This window comes from Rosa chinensis, chromosome 6 (assembly GCF_002994745.2).
Source record: "Rosa chinensis cultivar Old Blush chromosome 6, RchiOBHm-V2, whole genome shotgun sequence".
NCBI lineage: Eukaryota > Viridiplantae > Streptophyta > Magnoliopsida > Rosales > Rosaceae > Rosa > Rosa chinensis.
This window is the reverse complement of record NC_037093.1, coordinates 3,209,749-3,228,301: the sequence shown is the minus strand read 5'-3', so window position 1 is coordinate 3,228,301 and position 18,553 is coordinate 3,209,749.

Here is an 18,553-nt window from a genome sequence, read left to right as displayed (position 1 = left end):
TACTGGTTCTTCTAAAGCTTGATTTTGGCTTTGAGTTTTTGTATATGCATTATTTGACTGAATTAAAGGCAAGATATTCTGTAAATTTTCATTTTCAGTAATTTCTTCTAACTCTAAAGACAAGTCTTCAAAATTAGTATTACTGAAACCTTCATCCAAAAATTTTGCTTGATGAGTTTCAAAAATTCTGGTAAAATTATGAGCTGCATAGAACCTATAGCCTTTGGATTTTTCACAGTAGCCAATAAAATGGCAACTGATTGTTTTGGATTCAAGCTTCTGTGTTAGTGAATTTGGCAACTTGGCCTCAGCCTTGCATCCCCACACATGGCAGTGATGCAAGCTAGGTTGCGTTCCACACCATAACTCAAAAGGTGTTTTGTCTACTAATTTACTAGGTGATCTATTGCAAATATAATTTGCAGTCTTAAGAGCTTCACCCCATAAAAATATAGGTAGACCTGTAGTGCACATCATACTTCTCACCATGTTTAACAAGGTCCTATTTTTCCTTTCTGCTAATCCATTTTGGGTAGGATTATAGGGAGTTATGTACTGAGCCTTAATGCCATTTTCCTGTAAATAAAGTGCAAAAGGACCCTTTTGCTGGCCTACTTCAGTGTGTTTACCATAGAACTCCCCTCCCCTATCAGATCTCACTAACTTAATTTTTTTCTCTAGTTGCAATTCAACTTTAGTCTTATAAATTTTGAATGCATCTATGAAAGTTTATATAGAGAGAAAATGAGAGAAAGCAAAAATGTATACGAGTCTATATTGATCAATCTGAGAGAGGTAGGTACAAGTGCAACTTATATCCTCAACTGAGAGTGAGTAGAATTGTTCCACGTGTCCTACATCTGGAGACTTCTACCTAAGTAACTAATCATGCACTAAAAATGTAATTAACCCTAACAACTAATTAACGAGTGAAACAGCTAATTAACAACAGTTGAGCTAATTAACTAATTAATAGTAGCTCTTCTAACACCCCTCCTCAGCTTGATGTGAGGGAACCAACGTCAAGCTGCTGCAGAGGTAAGAATGTTGAGGGAAGCATAGCCCTTTAGTAAACAAATCAGTAATTTGCTCTTTTGAGGCAACAAATTGTAATCTGATAGTCCCTGCCTTTACTTTGTCCCTGGTAAAATGGATATCTACTTCGATATGCTTCAGTTTGGAATGATGAACAAGGTTAGTAGCTAATGCCAATGCTGAGATATTATCACAATGAAGAGTAGGTGTGGTCTCAAGTTCAATATGTAAATCTTTAAGCAAGTGTATAAGCCATTAAAGCTCAGAAGTAGTGTCAGCCATGCTTCGATATTCTACCTCAGTTGATGATCTTGACACAGCAGTTTGCTTTTTGCTACACCAAGAAATAGGAGATTGATTGAGTAAAATGACAAACCCTGTGGTAGATTTACGATCATTAGGATCTCCAACCCAGTCGGCATCACTATAGGCTTGGAGACTCACAGGGAGGTTAACATCACCATGTGCTTGAAGTTTCAATGGAAGCTCAGGACTAGTACCCCTCCTAAAGACAATGCCATGGTCTAAAATGCCCTTGATATATCTAAGTACACGCTTAGCTACATGAAGATGATCCTTAGTTGGTGCTTGGAGAAATTGACATATGCTATTAACACTATAAGCTATATCTGGTTTAGTGAAAGTAAGATATTGCAGGCAACCGACCAAACTTCTAAAGTGAGCAATATCATGAGAAGCTAAAGGAGTACCAACATCCTTAAGAAGCTTAACACCAGATTGACATGGAGTGAGATGAGTGTGACAGTCATCTAGGCCAGCTTTGTGTTATAGGTCCTTGGCATATTTATTCTGAGAAACAAATAAACCATTTTTGACATGCTTGATTTCCAAACCCAAGAAATAATGTAGATCATCCAAATCCTTCATTTCAAACTCAGTTTGTAATTGTGTCTTGATCTCGGCAATGAGAGATTCATTATTACCAGTGATAATGATGTCACCCACATAAAGAAGCAGATAGACTTTGGATGAACCAGTAACCTTGACAAAAAGAGAAGGGTCTGCATAAGAAGATGTGAAGCCAAGAGTAGGAAGAAATGTTGTGAACTTGTCATTCCAAGCCCTAGGAGCCTGCTTTGAGCCATATAAAAACTTGTTCAGCTTGCAGACATGAGTGGGATAAGCAGGATGTTCAAATCCTCCAGGCTGTTGCATATAGACCTCCTCATGTAATTCTCTATGCAAAAAGGCATTCTTGACATCCATTTGATGTAGTTTCAACCCATAATATGCATCTAGACCAAGAATAAGTCGAACAGTAGTATGTCTCACAAATGGAAAGAATGTTTCTTCATGATCAACTCCATATTCTTGGCTAAACCCTCTTGCAACCAGTCTTGCTTTATGCCTTGCCACAGTACCATATGCATTTCTTTTGATTTTAAAGATCCACTTGCAAGAAACAAGATTCTTATCATGTGGGAGAGGCACCAAGGTCCAGGTATTTTGATGCATGAGAGCATCATATTCTTCTTGCATGGCTCGATACCAAACTGGAATGTGTAAAGCTGATTTATAGTTTGTAGGCTCAGTTTGATCAGAGTTAGCAGCTGTACTAGTCAAGATTGAGAGACAACATGTTTTCTGCTTCACAATACCTCTCTTACTTAGAGTGAGCATGGAATAATCATTGACAGTAGAAGTTTCCAATCCGGCAATGGGATGCAGAATATTAGAAGTAGAAATTTGATGTGTAGGTCTATCAGGTGCACATTCCAAGATAATAGAGAGACCATTTCCAGGCTGAGTATCGACAGACACAGTTCCATTATCTTCACCAAAATGTATCAGTGTGTGTGTGTGTCTGTGTCTAAGACATCAGAAGAATGAGTTGGAGGAATAATAGGATCTTGTGACTGATTGTCAGAAGATAGAGTATCTGACTGAGATGCAGGACTGATCATATATGCATTGTGATTTTCATTAGAAGAGAACTGATGTAAACTTGGAGGAGAAGAAATGGACTGACATGGAGAAGATGTGACTACTGCAATAACCTGAGTACTTGTGTGTTGGACAGGTGAGAGCAATACTGTTTGTGTTGTGGACTGAGTAGTATAAAGAGATTGTGAGCATGGTTGCATGGTTGTAGCTGAGATGGTCCTTGACTTTAGGTTGCTTACTGGAGAAGTGAACTGTCTTGCATATGGAAAAGAATCTTATTCAAAAATAACATGCCTTGTGGCAATATATTTCTTTGAAACTGGATTGTAACATATATATCCTTTTATCCAGTAGCAAAACCTATGAACACACACTTAATAGTCTTGGGTAGGAGCTTATTGGACCTATATGGAGTCATTAAAGGATAGCAGGCACACCCAAACACTTTAAGTATGTCAAGTGATGGACTGGTGTTATATAAGTTTTTAAATGGAGATAATTTGTCAAGTACTGGTGTTGGCATTCTATTGATGAGGTATGTTGATAAAGCACAGGCATGGTACCAAAACTCTGAGGGAAGTGAGGCATTTTATAATAAGGTCACAGCTGTTTCTCTAACATGTCTATTCTTTCTCTTAGCTATGCCATTCTGCTCTAGGGTATATAGATATGAGACTTGATGCATTATTCCTTTTGAGCTCAGAAATTCTTTGAATATATTGTTCAGATACTCTTCTCCCCCATCTGTTCTAAGTGCTTTAATTGTAGTTGAGAATTGATATGAAACAAAAGCACATAGAGAAGAGAAATGAGTGAAAACTTCACTTTTATTTTTCATTGGAAATATCTAGGTGTACCTTGTACAATCATCTATGAACAGTACATAATACTTGAAACCATCTAGAGATAAGTAGGGAGATGGCCACCAAACATCTGAATGCATAAGTTGAAAGGGCAATTGACACCTAGAGGTTGAGCTAGAGAAAGGTAATTTCTGAAATTTTCCTAAAAGACAGGCTTCATAAGTTATTGTGTTTTCAAAGTCTAAAGAGGTACTGTCAAGATTACACTTATTCAACATCTGCTTAACTATTTCATTTGAAGGGTTTCCAAACCTCTGATGCCAAAGAGTACACTTCACATGCTTTCCAAGATATGCAGACTATGTTTTTACTGTGGATGATGGACTAGATGTTGTTGATTGTTCCTGAAGTCTCCATAGTAGGCTTTATTTAGCCTCTAAATAATATATTTCGAACTTGTTGACAATATATAGCTTGAGCCACTGACATTGGCTCAATTTCTCCAACACATGCCTTGTCAGGCCAAAATGCTCATTTTGGGTCCAAACACAACCCTTGTTTACTCAGCCCTTTGTACAGTATTTTGCCCAGCACTTTGTCTTGTATCACACACATAAACTCATCAAACCAAACAGAACAATTGTTCTGTTTTCATAGTTGATATAGGGAAAGCAAGTGAGCAGCAAGTTCAGGAATCAATAAGACATCATCAAGTTTAAGTAGTCCAAGTACAGCTTTACCAATGTGAGTAATGCTAAGTTTGTTACCATTTCTAATCTGAACAGTGTTTGAGGCAGTATATGGAGCAATATTATTGAGGAGTTTCACTTCAGAGGTCATGTGATTGGATGCACCAGAGTCTGTAAGCCAGAATTGAGGTCCAGATGTTGAAGCTGCAAACATTGCATTCCTAGAAGACGTGCTAGTTGAAGCAACTTGATTCAATGATTGATTTTGTTGTCCTGGAAAGCCTATAAGATGATAACATCTATCTGCAGTGTGATTCATCTTTCCACAATACTGACATCCTCCATTGTTTGAGAAGATATTGCCTTGCTGAAAGTTCTGTTGAAAGTTTTGCAGAAATCTACAAGTCTTGGCCCCATGACCATTTCTTCCACACAATTGGCATTGCATTGAATTATTGCCATTTCTGAAAAATGAATTGTTCCCATTTTGACCACCAGTATTATTAAATGCCTGAAATCCACCATTGAAACCATTTCCTACAGCATTGTTATTTGAATTAAAGCCATTTCCTCCAAAGTTGTTGAAGTTGCCATTTGGTTTGCCACCAAAGTTGTATGGCCTGTTTCCATTTCCAAAACGATTTTGCCCCTTTCCTGCATAGAACCCAGTCATGTTAAAAACATTCTCTGGAGTCATTATTGGATTGAAACCATAAGGAATGGCTGGGATTGGCACATATGCAGCCTGAGATGATACAGTAGCAGGAACAGCTTGAGGAGCAAAACCAGGTGGTGTGGTGAGTATAGATGGTGTTGGTGGAGCAGATACTTGTGATGATTGACTTGGAATAGATGTAGATGATGAGCTAGCACCAGTAGATTGTTGAGCAACCATAGCAGTGAGTGGTAAGGCTGATGATGAAGCTTCATTCTCAATATCAATCTCAGCTGCCTTGAGTAAGGTCTTTAGCTCTCCCATGGAGCCACTCACAAACTGTGCTCTAATAACAGTCTTTATTACTGCAAATTCATATGGAAGCCCCCTAAGAACAGTGACAACCACATCTTCATCTTCAAGAAACACACCTACAGTTTCTAATGCATCTCTAGCAGCCTTGATCTTATCCAAGTAAGTCTCAATATTATCAGTTCCTTTCTTGAGATTTTGCAGATTTGATTTCAGTTGCAAAATGTTCTGCCTATTAGGAGAAGCAAATTTCATTTTCAGATTATTCCACATTTCTTGAGCAGATCTACTACCAACAGCACAAGACATTGCAATAGGACTCAAAGTCTGGCCTAGCATATTCACAATACTATGATCTTGAGCTTTCCAAGCAATGTAATTAGCAAATGCAACATTAGTGCCATCAGAAGTGGTGACAAACTGTGGTGGACAAGGCAAAGTTCCATCCACAAATCCATATAGATTTTGACCTTTCAAAAATGATTCAAGCCTAAACAGCCAAATAGCATAGTTCGATTCATCAAGCAAAATGTTTGGAAGGTAAACAGTGGTTTGTGTAGTAGTCTGAGTATTCTGAGTTGGTGCCATAGTGATTTTTCACGTAGTAACCAGAAATTGAAAGGTATAGACCAAGATTTTTGGGGTATTTGAAGTAGATCTAGGATTTATGGTAACAAGTGCTACAAATTTCAGAGAATTCAAAGATTTCTATATCTTTTGCTACAATTTCCAGTAATCACAAGTATAAAACTGAAATCCAAGTCTTCGATTGTATGAACTGAGATGAAAGCACTTCAACAATTCTTCATGAAGATGAAGAAGAACTTATCTGAGATTCTTGAGTTGAGTTGATGAACTAGTGCACAAATTGCACAAACGTGATGAACAACTGAGAAGAAACTTCAATCTTTGATGAATTTCTTGAGCAAGAATCTAGGTCACCAATCGACCTGGCTTGCTAATACCATGAAAGTTTAGAGAGAAAATGAGAGAAAGCAAAAATGTATACGAGTCTATATTGATCAATCTGAGAGAGGTAGGTACAAGTACAGCTTATATACTCAACTGAGAGTCAGCAGAATTGTTCCACGTGTCCTACGTCTGGAGACTTCTACCTAACTAACTAATCATGCACTAAAAATGTAATTATCCCTAACAGCTAATTAACGAGTGAAACAGCTAATTAACAACAGTTGAGCTAATTAACTAATTAATAGTAGCTCTTCTAACTATCTAGAGCTTGTGATTTTTCTGACAGTAAATAGATATAGCAGTACCTAGAAAAATCATCTATGAATGTGATGAAGTAAAAAATTTCAAAAATAGTTTTGTGTTTAAATGGACCACATATGTCTATATGTATTAGTTCTAATAGGTTTTGACTTCTTAAGGCCTTTTTCTTTCTGCAGTTTGTCAATTTTCCTTTAAAACACTCAATGCAGTCATTCAAATAAGTATAATCCAATGCAGGTAAAATTTTATTTTTCTCGAGTGTTTTCAGTCTTTCTTTAGATATATGGCCTAATGTTCTATGCCATATATTTGCAGACTTATTATTGAACAATGTTCTTTTTGTTCTTGTGATAGTGTTATTCTGCATGGTGTTTTGATTATTTTCAATTGACATAATCTCCTGTTGAGCAACATAACAATATAATTTTAAATAATCATGCATAAACACACCACAGCCAAGATAATTTGAACCTTGAAATAACTTTATTCCATTGAAATCAACAATGAGTTTGCAACCAATTTTAACTGAAATCAAATTCCTTTTCAAGGAAGGAATATAATAAACACTATCTAGAAAAAGAAAATTTCCTAAGCCTAAATCAATCTTCAAGGTCCCAATGGCCTTAACTGCTACTCTCGAACTATTCCCCACACAGACTTGGACCTCACTTTTCTTTGGTGTCCTCCTGTTTGTTAAACCCTGCAAGGAATTTGTAATGTGTATAGGTGAGCCTGAGTCTAACCAGTAAGAGTGTGATGCTATATTAACAAAATTAACTTCTAGAGAAAAGCAGAATTTGGAAAAGACTCACCCTTCTTTATATCCAAGCCTTGAAACCACTGCAATCTCTCTTCATGTGCCCTATTTTCTTGGAAAAATAGCACTTAAACTTAAAAGGTTTCTCAGCTTTAGGTTCTGCAGGTTTGCCAGGTACTTTAGTGGTGGTAGTCTTCTTGGCCTTAAGTTTGTTTTGTTTCTTCCACTTAGGCTTTTCAACTAGGTTGACTGCAGTAGCTGGTTTGCCTTCTTTTCTGATTCTCTCTTCCTCTACTACACATATAGAAATCAACTTGTTCAGATCCCAGTTAGACTCTTGGGCATGGTATGAGGTCCTCAAGTTATTGTATGTGTTAGGCAGTGACTGAAGTGCCACATGCACAACCTGAGAGTCTTTAACTCCCATGTCTAAATCCCTCAACCTTGAGTTAAGGTCGATCAGCTCCATAATGTGCTCCCTCAACCAGTATGAACAAGCATTCCAAATATGATTATGACAACCCTTTCCATATGTAGAATTGAAAAACAAGTTCTGAGATTCTTAATGAACATACCTTGGCCTTTGCTACAGTGTTGCAAACAATTATTTTTAGCGGAAGCAAAAGAAAATAAGAAACAAATTTCAACCCTTTCACATGATCCTGTCAATTCTAAATAGGAGTCTTCAATCCCATAACTGAGAATTCATCTCAATGAGCCCTAACTCAATCTGATCCCTGAAGCACAAGTGACCGTTATGTTCTAACGGTAATATTCTTTAACTAATATATTAATTCTGGACTCCGGTTTGGGCCTATTTACTTAATGAATTGGATTAGTACTAAAACCTGGTTAATGATACTTAAGGCCTGCTTTACTCTAAATAAAAAATATATTTTATTTTCAAAAAATAATTTTCACATTATGGTTTTCTGAATCAAAACAAAAAAGCATGATATGTGTTTTATGAAATTTCTAAGCTCTGATACCATTTGTTGAATCATGATGCAATAACAGTATACATCAAACAACCAAGATCAACACATATAACAACATATCAAGAACAAATAATCCAGCTGCACAACATCCACACATAATCTACAGAAAAGCTTTCCTAGTGGCACTAGGACTCCACCTGGATCAATAGTGCTTTGGATCCCTACAGAAACAGCTTGGCCTAGGTTTGACATCTTGGAGCAACTAGAATGAGGATTGAATAGCAGTAGAACTCGAGCAAGAAGCCTTCTGTATGTCAACACCAAAAGCTTCAGAATGGGGCTGAACGATATGCAAAAACTGGTGATGAATACAAGGACTTTTCTCCCTATATATATTGGCCAATAAACCCCAGCTGGACTCATCCCATAAGGAGTCCAACACTTGCTTCATGTTTATCTTGATAGGAGACTCGTTGTTTATCACAAATACTCGATGTAATTCAGGTTAATTACTAATGAGCTTCCTACTTCTATTAAGAGACATACTTCTCAATAGATAACCAGAATATTTTCTAACATCGTTTGCTTAGATTTGTTCTCAAAGTTGTGGCTGCAAATCTCATGTTATGGTGCAAATTTGTACTGTGGGGAAGATGATATCTATGTGTTTAGATCCTCTTTTTTCTTCTGTTTTTCCATTTTCAGGGTAATTTTGATCGGGCTTTGGTGTAGGGGTCTCCTTAGAAGCTGCAATTTTGGAGTTCCATGTACAAATTTAGCTACGACGGCCATGGTGGACGTTGGTAGTGCTGGATTTGTGGCGGCTGAAGAAGATTTGTGGTGTTTCCATTTTCTGGGCTTTGTTACTTTATTTCCTTCTTTTTTCATTTGCTTTAGGTTTTAAGCTGTTCTTTCTTTTCTTTTGATTTCTCTAGTCTTGGTTGTTCTGGCAATTAATTGACTATGTGAATCATGATTTGCAGACTTCGTCTGTATTGGGCTGTGTCCCTTGTACTGTTGTTCGGCCTTGGGCTTTGTTAATTGATGCTACCTTGGAACAAAAAAAAAATTTAGTACTAGAGTGGTATATAATATATAATGAAGTTCAATCACTTCTGAAGTAATTTTTTTTTTTAATTATCTATCTTTGTCTTTTTTCTATTTCTTCATCATAGCTCGTGATGTCATGCATTTTTAGGGATCGAAGAGTCACATCGTATGCATGTGATTTAGAAATTAAACAGCTACAATATACTTTCACAATTCCTGAATCACAACCGAGATGAACAATAAGTTCAGCATATTGTCCAAATATGTATCTATCTATGCTATCAGAAGAGACATTGTCAACTAAAATCAAATTGAATTTTTTTACGTAAATAACCTAGAAAAATTAAATTACTTTACAAACCAATTTAATGCATTGGCTAACAAATTGGTTAACTTTGGAGCCACCAATATGGGTTCTATTTGGGACATTAAAGTCCCTTCTTTTGTTACAGGTCTCTACGGATGTGATTTGACATCAAGCACTAACTACAGTTTTAGGTAGTTGATTAGTTTTTTTTTTGTTTTGAAAAGGGGTTTGGAACCCAGTCAAGCTGGGAGGCTCATCCCCACACCCATATTATTATTTATTTCATTACGTCACATAGGGGGGGACATAATACCTTAACCCCTGGCGCTCATATTCAATAGACAACAATCTTGATAGAGAACATCCTGTAAGAAAACAGGCGCCTCCTCTAAAGATATATCAATAACATGACCTAGACTAGCAAAGTGGGCCAATCTATCCGCCACACTATTTGTTTCTCTATAGATATGCCGAATTACAGAAAAATCAAATTCACGTAAATAATCCTTGCAATCGTCTGTAATACGACTTACCTCAGAAAAATCCACCGCTTGACGGTTTAAAGCAGCAACCAAGGCAGAGGAAATCACTCTCTAATTATATCTCCTTCCACCCTTGATGAATAGCTAGCAATAAACCTGCTCTACATGCCTCTGCCTCACAGTGAAGAACGGAGTTAACATAGGGCAGAAAGCTGGACCATGCTCCTCTGAAAGCTCCAAACTCATCACGCACTATAACCCCAATGCCCCCACTCTGAGACTCACTCCTGAATACCCCATCCACATTTATTTTAAGCCTTCCCCGTGGTGGAGACACCCACTTAATTGCCCCTCTCCTCCTGCCCTTGTTAGCAACATGTAAAGGGTTGAGTCTTTGATATTCATGCAATAAGTTTGCTGACCACGTAGCTGCATGCATTGGAATAAAAGTACCACCATTCCAAACTATATTGTTTCTTTCCACCATTTTGGGTAGTTGATTAGTTTTTCCTTTATCTATTGTAATTGTTTTCTTCAGTTGTTTTTCCTCTGTACTAGTAATTGTTACATTTAGTTGTACTTGTTTAGCTTGTATTTTCTTATGGCAAGGTATTGGCATAGCCCCCCTTGCTATGTACCTTTTGTTTCTTTATCAATAAATTCGGTTAAGAGCGCTAAGTTAGCTCTTATTCCGCTTCTTTAACAAACAAAAAAATTAATCATCAAGGACTATTCATCCTTGCACACTATTATAAGGACCACTTATTCCTAACTTTCAATTTCTTTAGTTTCATTTTTGTTTTATTTCAATCTTTTAAGAGGTTTTGACTTGATCCTCCTCCTTTGTACTCTATTCTTTTTCTTAATATAAGAGGATAGGGATCATTGTCTATCCAGACCTTTCCGAAAAAAGAGGCAATTCATTATAGGCCTAATTTTTATAAGAAATAGTAGGTAAAGCCCATCCATTATTTATTTTCAATTTACACTAAAAAATTATTCTATAAGATAAATAATACGGCCCTTTTTTCCATCAAAATTACAGAAATTGCTGGTGAATGAAATTATTAACCCACGCTAATCTACATGTTGACAAAAAAATAACGTTAGGGTATGGTTATTGTCACCCTACTAACTACTTTGTTCACTCTACATTCTCTTCTCATCCTACGGATATATTTTTAATTTTACGTTTACTTTGTTCAGCCATTTGCAGTACCCAAAATACTCTTTTTCAATGTAGAGTTTAACTCGAAATCTTTTTCTATTTGACTTCCTTTGCATCTCTCTCAGTTGTTTTTGGCTTCCTCCTCGTCTTTCTGATCAGTCAATCTCTTGAAGTCTTAGTCAATCAATCTCCCCGGGTTTAACGATGAATGAAGGGATTAAGTATAAAGTTTAAGTACGTTTATTCTAAGGGGTTATAAGAAAAATTAATTGTAATTTTTAATAAGATTTGTTTTCCTCCATTGTAATTTCATATTAGGATATTTTAGTATTTTAATAAATCAGAAACTTGTAGGGTGAACAAAATAGTTAGTAGGGTGGTAATTTCCGCACCCGTCCATGGTTAAAGCTCTTTATATTATCATTTTAATTGTAGGTTTTGTAATACCTAACTTTAATATTGTCATCAATATTGCTAGAATCATGCAACTTGGTCTATTTTTTTAAATTCAAATGGCTTGATTGCTGCTTTAAATGAAACAAATATGAAGAGACTTTTGCATATCTTTTTTTTGGGTTCAGAAACCTTCTATCACATAGTTAAGTTACTTGATTCTTACTAGCGATAGTAATTGTTGATGGGATTGAGATTGTGGAGAACAATGTTTATGGTTTTTTAATTGTGCACTCGAAGTGGTGTTAGCTCAGTGGTTAGAGCACCCACTACCTAATGACGAAGTCATGGGTTCGAGTCACCATGGGGGTAGGAGTGAAATCCTTTGATCCTCTTTTTTTAAAAGAAAAAAAAAATTGTGCACTCGATGTATTCGATGAAATGTTACTAATAATTTAATTCATATAATAGTCTTTGTTAGTTGCATACCTACCATAGATGTTTGTTCGACTATGCTTATGTACCATAACTATTATACCTATACTAACTCGAGGAGTTAGGTAAAGCACCTAACTTTTAGGCAACAATAAAAAAAAAATGTAGTAGGTAGACTTTCAAGTTCTAAAACTTTAATGCCTACCGGTTTTTATCTTATTTTTTTATATTATGAGTTTCATTGGTTACCTACTTTTTTTTTTTTGCTGCGATGCACTCAATGTAGTCGGTGAAATGTTAATAAGAATTTAGTTCATATATAGGTTTGTTCGACCATACATCTATAGTCTATACCATACCTAATATATCCATGATAACTAGAGGAGTTGGGTCAAATGTAGTAGGTATGACTTTCACATTCTAAAACTTTAATGCCTACTATTTTTTTTTTATTTTTTTTTATGTTATGAGTTTCTTCCATACATTTAGCAATGTTCATGGCTATGAGATAAGTTGTTTCATGCCATGAGTTTTTTTCAATACCTTGTCAAAACTCAAAAGGTATAAGGTTTTAGATGCCTCAAAACTATGTCATTTATTAGTTATTTGTTCTGGAAATATGTTACCTAATGTCATGGCTATATATGAGGTAAGTTGTTTTATGCTATGATTTTTTTTTCAATACCTTGTCAAAAGGTATATAGTTTTAGATACCTCATACCTATGTCATTTATTGGTACCTTGTTCTAGAGGTATGTTATCTAATGTAATGGATGTGACATGAGTTATTTTCTAATATGAGTTTTTTTTTTCAATACCTCATCAAAAAAATTTTATTTTATTTTTTGAAATAAGTAGTACTTGATTCATATATAATAACTCATGCCAGAATGACATAATATAGATCCCCTAGTGGTGATTCACATACCATTATACTTAAAAATTTCTGCTCCTTTATTCAAATGCCTAGTAGAACTAAATCTATTCAAAACAAAAAGATAATAGTGTATGAAAGTTTCTATTGCAAATGCACTCAATTGTGGTGTCATCAATACCTAGACATAAAGAATAAAGCTTCATTTTTCAGGCAAGACACCAAAATCTCAAACATTCTCCTATGATCCCGATAAGATTATGTAGTTGGATTAGTCCTCCGGGAACCCAAATACAAAATCCTATAGAGCCAGAGCCTATTAGTTTGATCCATAAATGGACCCAAATTCAAAGAATACGCCCAAGTGTTATGGGCACCCAAATCCCATCAGATTTCATCACCCAGTCAAATCTGGGCCTCCAAAATGATTTGGGCACCCCTATTCTACCACCGCTCCATGACCTCGCCTGCGCTGGTCCAGCAGTTCGCACCACCACCTTGCTGATTTCTTCAAGCCTGTACCATGACCACCGCCGACCAATAGGAAAGAAGCAGATCGGGATGTGGTTTGACGGACTGCATGGCCACTGCAAAGTGATCTTGAGGCGTCCCCTAAGCGGTCTAATCCACCCACAACCAAGAAAACCTCCCTCCTCCTCATGCGGAGATTGGTGGAGAGCCAAGGCTCTGACCATTCGTCTCTACCCCGAGAGATCACCTTAGGCAGCAGCAGATTCTGCTGCCCACCAACATGCTCTAACGGAAGGGGTAGTAGATTGGAGACTCGATCCATTTGAAGAGTGTCGAACCAGTCTTGTCCTTGAAAACCAAATCTTGACATCGACTGGGCAACGCACGATCCTTTTCTCAAGCAAAGAATTGACACCAATAGAGGCTTTGGTTTTCGATAAACACGCCATGGAGACCCTTACTAGTAGCGGCTAGGGTTTATAGAGAGAGTCTCATTGTTGTGCTTGTCAAAAGGTATTTAGTTTCAGATATCTCATACCTATGTCATTTATTAGTTACATGTTCAATAAGTAAATGCTAAAACTAATGATCAATTATCATTTCATATTACTTTTCACTACCCTAAGGGTTAATCAGGCATATAGGACAAGATGAAAAAAAAATATTAATTATACATCAATACTTTACAAGGAAGGTTTGCCTATGTGAAACTGCCCTAAGGGTAATCTCAAGGGAAATCAAGCATATAGGATAGTATGGAAAAAATATTAATTATATATCAACACTCTATAAGGAAGGTTTTCCTACATGGATTGGGTGTAGATTGATAAGAAAATATGTATGTATTTTTACCAATACCTCTTTAGAATCTTGGGTTTATACTAAAAATAATAATATATATATATGTAAGACCCCGGAAATTTTTTATTAATTCCTAAATGTTTCCTGGGATTAAGAAAGCATTCGTTAGTATGATTTCGTGGTTCAAGGGTGGAGTGGAATTATTTTCGGACAAATATGTATTCGAAATGTGCGTTTTAGGGAGGTTAAGAAGTTTGACCTTTTTCTGTGTTAGGATTCTGTGAAAACTTCATTCACAAAAGTTATAGATCGCGTCGATACGAGTTCGTGGATATGTGGATCACATAAATCGGAGTTCGTATGAGAAAGTTATGATAGATTGAAAAGTTGGGAAGTTTCTATAAATAGCAAAAATTCCGGGATTTTTCATAAAACCCAAAAATTTCCCTTTTTCCATTTTCTCCCCCAGAATTCTCTCTGTTCCCTATCCTCCGCGTGACTGCGAAACCACCGGCTTAGAACTCATACAAACGTTTCCGACTGCCCTCTGGTGCTCGCCGTCGACGACAACAGTCGGAAGTAGCAGATCAGATCTTCCACAGTCGAAGATTTCGGGATCCGACCAGAATTCCCTATTCTGACATCCCCTCGGGCCGATTGTCAGCTATCTGGAAACATCTTCTCCTCTAGATCACGTCCATACCCACCTTGAAGGAGGATTCAAAGTGTAGAGTGAAAGATCAAGGTTTGAAGATTTAGACAGCTCTGGTTGAATCTGGAAACGTGATCACATGACCGAGATTAATCCAACTTCCAAGCTTGATCTAGGACTATTTAGACCTCTTCTCGCTTAACGCCAGGTATGAAAGTTGCTCATGTCTTCAATATGAACATGTTTGTAGTTGGTGACTTTTCCATTGGAGGTGGTTAGTCAGCGTTGACCAGCCGTTGACCTCCCACTGGCGAAGGCGCGTCACGCCATATTTTTGGGTTCTGTTTTCAGTTCATGCATTTACGCATCCATACGATCATTTTGATATATTATAGGGTCATATTGGAAAATGTTGATGCAGGCTAGATTTACGATTTTACGCTTTATCTTCGGTTTGCGATCCGAGAGGATCCAACCGTCAGATTTCAAATTGTGATATGTTGATCGTAGAACTGTTCTGATGACCTTGTGTGGTCACGAATGATGATCCAACTGTTAGATTGTGATTCAAGTGTGTTTATTGAATCGGTTGCTAAGTTAAGGTCGTATTTGTTTAGGTGATTGACGGATTTGATTGGCGAACGATTAGTAAATCATTATTTTTGGGCTGTTATGAAGACGTAGCAGGAGTTAGAGGTGAGTAAATCTCACGTGGTTCATTTACTAACCGAGTTATTTAATTGTCGGAATTAATTGATAATTGTAAATGGTTTTTGAAAATAAAGATTTGTTAGAAATAATATGAACTTGATCGACTATGGTTCATAGGGTTACGGCTCATAGGTAAAAAAATGAATTTAAGTATAAAATGAATTTCTTGGTTTTAGTACGTATGAACTATAGTTGGTATTAGTGGTCATTCCTGCGTGAATGACTACGTATATATATATATATATATATATATATTTACGTGGAATATATATATATATATATATATATATATATATCTGGATGGTGTGGCATTGTGATATAGACTTTTGATGATTTATATTGATAAAAGAGTGATTTGGAGTTGTGGTGTGACATTTTTGAGTCGTGTAGGATTTCTTTAAATGTTTTGTTCTGAGGGCCAAGTGGTCGGAAGTCCGAATGTTACAGTGGTAACCTGGGTGTCGGAAGTCCGAAGGTTACAGTGGTAACCTGGGTTTTGTTCTAAGGGCCAAGTGGTCTAAAGTCTGAAGGTTACAGTGGTAAACCTGGGTTTTGTTCTGAGGGCCGAATGGTCTGAAGTCCAAAGGTTACAGTGGTAACCTGGGTGTAAAGATATCGTAAGGTTGAACCTTGGCCGAGGTGACAGGTTACGATATAGTTAGAGCTCTAGTCTGTCGTAGTTTCGGGGAAGGTTTTTGGGGTTCTTTCTTTAGCATTTATGTGAGATTTGGATTTCCATGAATTCTATTGTTTGATTTAATTGTAATCTTCTGAACTAAAACACATGCAGGGATTACTATGACTTTGGATTAAGTGCTTTTGGGTGATCTCCTAAACTAATCTTCCACGCAGGGATTACTAATTTTTATCTTGTTTGATTTCAAATTCAGTCGTGTATTGTGGAATTATATATTATTGTTTTAATTTATCTCACGAGTTGAGAAATTATAAGCATGCGTGACGTGAGTCATTTTAATTGAGTTTACTCACACGAGCTTGCAAAAGCTTACCGGGTTTGTCGTTTCAACCCGGTGCACTATTCCATGGTGTAGGGGTTATTGTGCAGGTTAGAATATCGAGTGATCGTCGTCAAAGCTGAGGTGTACGTTCGGTAGCGTGGACGTCAAAGGTACTTTGGTTTTAGTCTTCCGCTGTGTAGTGAGTGTGGCGAGTGTGTTTACTTATTGAATTGTTATTAAGTTTAATTTGTAAACTCTCGGTAATGTAATATGTGACTCTAAAGAACGAGTCGGTATTGATATTGTGAGCTCAGTTTGTTTAGTTGCTTAATTTAAATGAATAATTTTCTAAGTGTTTTGCTTGTGCTGTTCAAGTTATCGCGTTTTGGATTTGAATTTCTGTATTCAAAATTCGGGGCGTGACAATATATATATATATATATATATATATATGATATTTATACAAAGTAAGGCCTCACTCTGAAATTAAAGTGCGAAGATAAAGTTTATGGTCACTTTTCGGTCTCATATCCACATCTCGACCGTTCAGTTTTTAGGTACTAATGTATAGATCATCTCTGCAAAATTTCAGCTAAATTGATGATCTTTAAGGTATCTAACTCACTTAAACCAATGGACGAACTAAATCTATCCAACCTGAACAGTACTAGTTTTAAGGCAATTATCAATGTCTTAACGACCATTAATTTGACTAAAAAATTAAGTCAACTGAAAATGAATTAAAATGAATAATAATTATACTTACCAACGGAGCATTTTTTTTGTCCTTATACTTTCATATATAAAGATGATAGGGGTAGCACTTGCAAATTGCAATTGCATGCACACCCAAGTTTCGGCTCTCTCTCTCTCTCTCTCTCTCTCTCAAGTGTTTCATGGATTACATTAAGGAATTACTTTTGTCTTATGATTTCATTTGGTTTGCATGGTGATTAGGATTTTTACTTTTTTTTTTCATGTCCTTTCAATATTTGTTTCAAAAAAATTAGTGATAATACGGGACACAATTTTGCTAAGAAGGCTCTCTCTCTCTCTCTCAAGTGTTTCATGGATTACATTAAGGTATTACTTTTGTCTTATGATTTCTTTTGGTTTGTATGGTGATTAGGATTTTTACTTTTTTTTCATGTCCTTTCAATATTTATTTCAAAAAAGTGTAGTGATAATACGGGACACAATTTTGCTAAGAAGGCTCTCTCTCTCTCTCAAGTGTTTCATGGATTACATTAAGGTATTACTTTTGTCTTATGATTTCATTTGGTTTGTATGGTGATTAGGATTTTTACTTTTTTTTTTCATGTGCTTTCAATATATATTTCAAAAAAGCGTAGTGATAATACGGGACACAATTTTACTAAGAAGGATTAAGAGAGACATATGCGCGCCTTCAGCCTCCAATATTTGAGATATAAAAAGAAATTTAATTTTTATTTTTACTGATTTATGTATCGTATTATCACTACACTTTTTCGAAATATATATTGAAAAGCACATTAAAAGAAAAGAAGTAAAAATCCTAATCACCATATAAACCAAATGAAATCATAACACAAAGCTAATACCTTAATGTACTCCATGAAACACTTGAGAGAGAGAGAGAGAGAGAGAGAGAGAGCTGCAACCAAAACTTGGCTGTGCATGCAATTGCAATTTGCAAGTGCTACGCCTATTCATACCCTAAGACTAAATGCTAAACCCTAAATCCAAAATTTTAAATACACAATGATGTGTACCTAGTCAATTCTTAAACAAATTATGTTTAACCGTCCTTAAATCTAGATGTAACCGCCCTTGAATCTAGATATAACAGTGAAAAACAAAACTAACTCAAATTTATTGGATCTAGATCTAGAAATAATTGACCATGATTTTTCTTATCAGTTATTGGTCTAAATGTCTTGG